The 7,266-nt window shown below is 49.3% G+C and overlaps 1 non-coding gene across 1 annotated transcript; it reads left to right on the top strand.

Annotated features, from left to right (window-relative positions):
• Positions 1–3,510: 3,510 nt before the first annotated feature.
• LOC130359010 (U2 spliceosomal RNA) lies at positions 3,511–3,697 on the top strand. The gene has a single exon (XR_008889790.1). It is a non-coding gene; the product is annotated as a U2 spliceosomal RNA (small nuclear RNA).
• The last annotated feature ends 3,569 nt before the right edge of the window (positions 3,698–7,266 follow it).

The raw sequence follows: 7,266 nt of genomic DNA, 5'->3' as shown, positions 1-7,266 counted from the left end.
CAGACCCAGGAGCCCTACTAGTTTTTTACAGGCCATGAAGAGACTGTGACAAGACAAAAGAAAAGTCAAGGCCAAGGAGCCAAGAGACAGTTCAGAGGAACTGTTTGGGAATCCCCCGGATTCGCTGGTGCCCAGAGTCATTGAAGTTGTTGCTAGGGGCAACAAACTTACCACAAAGGGATTGCCAGTCCGACGGGAGTGTTTAGCAAGAGTCTCCTGAGTTGCCAACGTGGTGGGAGAGGAAGAGGGCCAGGTGTCAGTGGCACCTGTTGTTGATGATAATAATGAGGCACAAGTGGCCACAACCCCGAAAAAGAGGGAGACTTCATCTAGAGATGGAGAAGAGCTGGGTCGAGTGTCTGACAGAGGACCAGAGGATGTCTCAAGGTCTAACAGCGAGAGTGAGGAGCACGCTGTCAGTAAAAGGTCTCGGAAAAGACGAGCTGGCCTTGAAAAAAAACTGGAGCAGATCCAGAATTTGGAAGAAACCCTGCAGACGGTTTCTGTGAAGTTGATGGAAAAAGAAAAAGAGGTACATTGCTTGACAGAGGAGAAGGACAAATCACTTGCTGACTTTAAGAAAGAGCAAGAAGCGAGGCTTCAGCTGGAAAAAGTCATGGAGCACCACAGAAGTGAGTTTGTGGCTCTGCAGGATGAACTGTCCCTCTCCCAGGGTCTTGTGACCAGCAAGGAGAGTGAAGTGGAGAGTCTGGCCAAGCGGATGTCATTCCAGGAAGAAGAAGTGAGTCTTCTACATGGTGCATATCAGGCTCTGTGGAGTGATCACAAGGCTAGGCTGGTAGCCATGAAAAAAATAGAAAAAACGAAGAATGAAATGAAGATGGAAGTTGAGGCTCTTGCCAGCAATCTGGAGAAAGTCTCTAAAGCTAAGAGACAACTTGAGGAGGAAGTCAAGGCGAAGAATGCCCTTGCACATGCTCTTCAATCTGCTCGTCATGACAATGACTTGCTCCGTGAGCAGTATGAGGAGGCCCTGAAACAAGTTGAGACTCTGAAACATGAAAACAAGAACTTGCAACAGGAGATCTCAGATCTATCTGAACAGATTGGTGAGAGTGGAAAATGTATCAATGAGTTAGAGAAGACCAAGAAGCAGTTGCTGGACAGTGAGAAGATGAACTCTGCTAAGCTCAAGAGTGAGCAGCTGAAATATATAAAGCTGGAAGATGACATGAAGATCTTAAAAGAGAGCCTGGAAGTGCAGAACGAAATGCGCAGAAGGTCCCACGTAGCTGCCTTGGTTTTGCTGGGAGCGCCACTCTACGAGCAGGTGGCTGTTCTGGCGGACAATGAACAGTTGAGGAAACAATTGCTGTCTTCGGAAGATACTGTCAGGGACTTGACAGAGTTACTTGACAGTGAGAGGATGAAGTCCGCTAAGCTCCAGTGTAAGCAGCGAAAATGTGAGAAAAAGGAAGAGGACCAGGAAGTCCTAAAAGAGAGCAGAGACCAAGCTATGGGGGAATTGGCTCAAGAAAGGCTTCTGGGGCAGAAGTTACGGGATACAGGGATGCTTTCTCTGAAGCCCGGTAAAAAGTTCTTTAATGCTAAGATTGAGGTGAAGCCCTGTAAGAAGTCCCCTGAAGCTAGGACTGAGCAGAAACCTGGTGTGAAATCCTCTGAAGTGGAGACTAAGGAGGAGTCAGGCGGGAAATCCTCTGAACCTGAGCAGACCAAAAATTCTGAAGGTAATGCTGAGGCAGAGAAATCTTCTGAAGCAGAAGCTAAACCAGAGTCAACCTCAAAAGCTATGAGTAAAGAGAAGGGCACAACTGAAGCTACAGGTGAAGAGAAGAGTAAGCCTGAAGAAGCTGCAGAGAAGAGCCAAACAGTAGGAGGAGCTGATTCTAGACAATAATCTGAAGGAGCCAAAGACTCTGAAGCCAAACATGAGGAAGCTGGTGCCACTGAAGAGAAAGCTGGAAGGGATGAGGTGAAACCATGTGAGAAATGCACTGAAGTCAAAACTGTGGTGAAACCAGGTGGGAAGTACTCTATAGTTGAAACTGAGATGGACCCGTGTCAGAGGTCCTCTGAAGCTACAGAGAACAAGACAGTGGTTGGTGAAGCCACTGAGACCGAAAGATTCTCTGAAGCAGAGGCAGAGGTCTGGCAAGCCAGAAGAAGACAAAGGTTAGAAGCATCGGTCCTCTCTCTCTCCTTAATTTCAAGAACCCTGCCCACACCAGTGTGAAGAACCTAGTACTGGAGAGGTGTGACCGACAGACTTGCAATTGGTGGCTGGTAAAAATCCGGAAAAAAAAAGTCAAGGACTTCAGAGACTGTGGGACAAAAGTTGACCAAGGAAAAGAAAAGGAAGTTGGACTCTGCCTTTTGAATAAAAGAGCTCCTTCCCGGTGGTCTGAGCAGAGGGGAGGGGGGGGGGTTTGTGGCAGTGTGGCAAGGAAAGGCTGTATTTCCCTCGCTAACTCTGGAGCATGCTCCACCTGTGGACTGATTAATGAGGTATCAGGAAGGGGAAGTGTGTGTAAAAGAAAAGGAATCAGAATAGTTGGGGCTCTCCCTTGGAAACAGTATGCTGGCTGTTAGAGGGGGAGACACACAGACCCTGTTTAGGTAACACGTAGAAGGCGCTACGAGTGGTCCAAGAAGTGGTGTGAACTGTGAGTAACAGGTTGCAGGGGACACATGTTTAACTGGCTGAGGGAAGCTCACCAGTTCGTAGTCAGGGCATGCTGACATGTGTAGTCAGTGACCAGACGGTCTAGGACATTATTTTGTTCCTGTCTATGTTTTGTTTTACCTGCAACCTGTGGAAATAAATCTGGCGAGGAGCCAGACTTGTATGCGGAACTGTGGTCTCTGGTGTTATAGTGAGGAACGTGTCCCGTGGCAAGTGACCAGGACGATCCCAGAGCTAATCCCCAAGGAGGAATCATCACAATATCTATCTATATATATATATATATAGAGAGAGAGAGAGAGAGAGAGAGAGAGAGAGAGAGAGAGAGAGAGACAAAGAGAGAGAGAGAGAGATAGATAGATACACATATGTGTGTATTGCTGGAGTTGCAAACATGGGTGCACTTGACAAACTCAGCTCGGCTATTCCCCATTGAAAGATTGTTGCATCCAGGACCCTTAGCACTGGGATATGCTACTCAATACCACTGGCATGGCCAGGTGTAAACAACATCTGACCTTTGTTGTGTATGTAACCATGGAGATTGTGATGTCGCCTAGGCCCACCAAAGAACAGCCTTGTCAGAAGCAGCACTGCCATGTGTAGAAGCAGCAGCACCATAGGTTGTCAAATAAGCTGGATTTAACCAAGACAAGTGAGTCCAATAGGATGCAGGTATGTCCTCTATCCTTACAGCTTCCCGTGGCTGTTGGTTTTATACCGTTTGGGGACAGCCAAGGAGGCGTCAGCAGGCAACACATGTAAGTGTGTGCTTGTGTGTGTGTGTTTCCTATGCAGATCCTAAATGTGAAGGGGACAGCGTTGGTTCCTCCCCTTTCACAGTTATCACTTCTCGTCCTTCTTTTTGGCTGAGATCAAATGTAGTGTCTGTTTTTATCAGTTTAATATCTGATATGTCCCCTATCTGGTAGCATATATTAAGTGCACTACCAGGTTTCAGTGTTGGAAAGAAAGATTACCTGTTTATTTGCTGCTGCTGCTGCTGCTGCAGCTGCTTGCTGGCTAGTCCAGTGGGCCCCTACTGCAGGCAAAAGACAATAGGTTGTGCCGCTTGTGTCTGGCCCCTGTTGGAGCGACCAGGCACAGGACTGCTGCTGCTGCTGAATGTCCTCTTTAATTGAATAAGCTCAGCAACCTGCACACCTGTGCAGGTTGGACATGACATGATAGGTAGCTGTCTTTCAGGTAGTGGGAGCTGAATCTTGTTAATTGACATGGGGGTGTCATTGCTGTTGATTGACTATGCATTGGTACTGTGGTATTGGAATGATAAAAACAAATGTTGCCAGCCAGCCATCCATTGCAATAATGGATAGGACATCAGCTATGAGGCATTTGTTTGTACAAACTGCTGCTCACAACTAATGTTGTAATATAGTGTCTCCATCTGCTGGTGGTATTGAATAAGCAATAGTGCAATGATAGGGTCTGAAAAAGAAGAAAAATAAGAAGCAGCAGCATAGGAAAAAAGGAGGAAAGAAGGAAAACATGGAGAGAAGAAAAAAAAAGAAGGTAGAAAAAGGTGAAAACATGTTTAAAAAAGTATTTCCATCTCTCTCTCTCTCTCTCTCTCTATATATATATATATATTTAAAAGAAAAAAAAAATATATATATATATACAGAGAGAGAGAGAGAGAGAGAGAGAGATATAAATATATATAGAGATAGATAGATACACATACATACATACATACATACATGCATACATACATACATATGTGTGTATTGTTGGAGTTGCAAACATGGGTGCACTTGACAAACTCAGTGCGGCTATTCCCCATTGAAAGATTGTTGCATCCAGGACCCTTAGCACTGTGATATGCTACTCAATACCACTGGCATGGCCAGGTGTAAACAACATCTGACCTTTGTTGTGTATGTAACCATGGAGATTGTAATGTCGCTTAGGCCCACCAAAGAATAGCCTTGTCAGAAGCAGCACTGCCATGAGCAGAAGCAGCAGCACCATAGGTTGTCAAATAAGCTGGATTTAACCAAGACAAGTGAGTCCAATAGGATGCAGGTATGTCCTCTATCCTTACAACTTCCCGTGGCTGTTGGTTTTATACCGTTTGGGGACAGCCAAGGAGGCGTCAGCAGGCAACAAAGGTAAGTGTGTGCTTGTGTGTGTTTCCTATGCAGATCCTAAACCCAGTATCAAATGCAAGTAGGAGGAGTAAGAAGGGTTCCTGCCAAAGCCAGGTTATGGATTGCATTTAAAAATGGTCCATCAGAGTGAAATGGACTCCCATCTTCCTGCTTAGCAATAATGATATGGGTTTAGGGTCTGCTGTGTGTACTGGTTGGTGACTGCCACCCAGCCAGAGTCAAGGCTGGACTGGGATACCGGGAAAATCCCCGGAGGGCCAATCACCTTGACTGCCAAATGGCCGGTGCATTGCCGTAGAACGAGATTTGCCATAGAATGAGATGGTCCGCCTCCATCACATCCTATTGGCTCACTCTTGTCACGTGACATATTTAAACGTCACGCATCGATGCGCACAGCAGTGTCAGTTTGGCTATCACAGGGAGAGGATCTCCTCTCCCTGTGATAGCTAAAGCTGCACGGAGCGCTCATGGCCTCTGTGGCCCGACAGAAGTTCACACATGTACGCAGCTCATACGGCTGGCTCATATACACTTACTCTATTATTACATGTACTGTTGATCCACAGCGCTATCGGGATCCCGATGCCCGATGGCGCTGTCATCAGTGTGCGTCCCCGCGAGCGCCCCACGCCCGCAGCTCTACTCCCTGTCCCATTAACGCTCAGGGAGCGGGGAACAGAAAGTAGAGCATCGGGCGCAGGTAAAGTAGTACTGCGCATGTGCAGCACTACGTGAATAACTTAACCTGCGCCCGATGCTCTACTTTCTGTTCCCCGCTCCCTGAGCGTCAACGGGACGGGGAGTAGAGCTGCGGGCGTGGGGCGCTCGCGGGGACACACACTGATGACAGCGCCTTCGGGCATCGGGATCCCGATAGCGCTGTGGATCAACAGTAAATGTATATGAGCCAGCCGTATGAGCTGCGTAAATGTGTGAACTTCTGTCGGGCCACAGAGGCCATGAGAGCTCCGTGCAGCTTCAGCTATCACAGGGAGAGGAGATCCTCTCCCTGTGATAGCCAAACTGACACTGCTGTGCGCATCGATGTGTGACGTTTAAATATGTCATGTGACAAGAGTGAGCCAATAGGATGTGATGGAGGCGGACCATCTCATTCTATGGCAATGCATCGGCCGCACCATGTTAAAGAAGACTTCTTGGCCCGGCCCCTGACAGTGGTTGTCGCACGGCCAGCCGCAAGACTGGCCGTGCCGGAAGCAATGAGGCTTCCTGGGCTGACTGCAGCAGGCTGGCCAACTGACAGCAGAGGTGGCTCTAGCATAATAGGCCACCGCCTCAGTTCTCACGTTAATGGGGGGCCTCGCTCAGGGACCCGACTAGCGCAAGTTACTCCTCACTCTCCGGAAGACCGCCGGGATTGAAGTTTAATACAGCAGTTCCGGTTCCATCCTGCCTGCAGGCGGCGAGCCCCAGCGCTGCGCCCGACCAGCCCCTGCTGATCCTCTGCCACTTTAAGAGAAAGGGCTGCTGGGGCTGGTCGCCTGCTATAGAAACTGCTGCTGATCGGAGAAAGGGCTGCTGAAAGACCTCCTGAACCCCGCCCCCCCCCCCCCCACCTCAGAGAGAAAACAGACGAACTGTGCAGCAGGAACAGGGGCCCAGCGTGAAAGGGGGCCCGCTGCCCTCTCCAGGTCCGGCCCCAGAGGCGAGCATTAGGCCACATACCACCGCATACTCCCCGACCACAGCAAGTTTGACAGCACCCGGATGGATGCTGCGTTCAACCACCCCTGCAGGCGGCCCAGTGACGTCTCTAGGGGGGGGGGGGGCAGAGGGGGCCACGGCCCCCCCTACATCATGATTGCCCCCCCCCCCCCTTGTGCCCCCCCTAGCAGCAGTAGGTCACTAGCAGCTCTCATGGCCCTCAGGGGGGTACAGCTAGTTCACCAGTAAGGGGCACCCCCCGCCCCCCGGAGCCATCTACTCCGGCATCCTTTTATTTAATAAATCTTCAGCCAGCAGCCCTGTCACCACGCAGGGGCCGCGCTATGCAGACTGGGAAGAGCAGACAGGAAGCTCCTCCCCCTCTCTCACTCCCCTGTATGCTGCTGCTGGACCTTGTGGAGCAGGCCTGCTGTGTGTATACAGGCCCGGACACCACCAGTATGGAAGACTTACCTGCCCAGTGCCCACTGCTGATGCTGCCCTTTTAAAGTAAGTAACTTGCTTGGGGGAGAGGGGGAAAGTTGTAGTTCGGGAGACAGTGGGAGGTAGTTCAGTGTTTCCCAACCAGGGGGCCTCCAGCTGTTGCAAAACTACAACTCCCAGCATTGCTTTGGCTTTATGAGCATACTGGGAGTTGTAGTTTTGCAACAGCTGGAGGCCCCCAGGTTGGGGAACACTGATCTATCAATCAATCAATCTCCTATCTATCTATCTATCTATCTCATATCTATCCATCCATCCATCTATATCCATCTATTTATGCATCTATCTAATATCTAT

Source organism: Hyla sarda, chromosome 2 (assembly GCF_029499605.1).
Source record: "Hyla sarda isolate aHylSar1 chromosome 2, aHylSar1.hap1, whole genome shotgun sequence".
In the NCBI taxonomy this organism is placed as follows: Eukaryota; Metazoa; Chordata; class Amphibia; order Anura; family Hylidae; genus Hyla; species Hyla sarda.
This window is presented reverse-complemented; position numbering and strand designations above follow the sequence as displayed.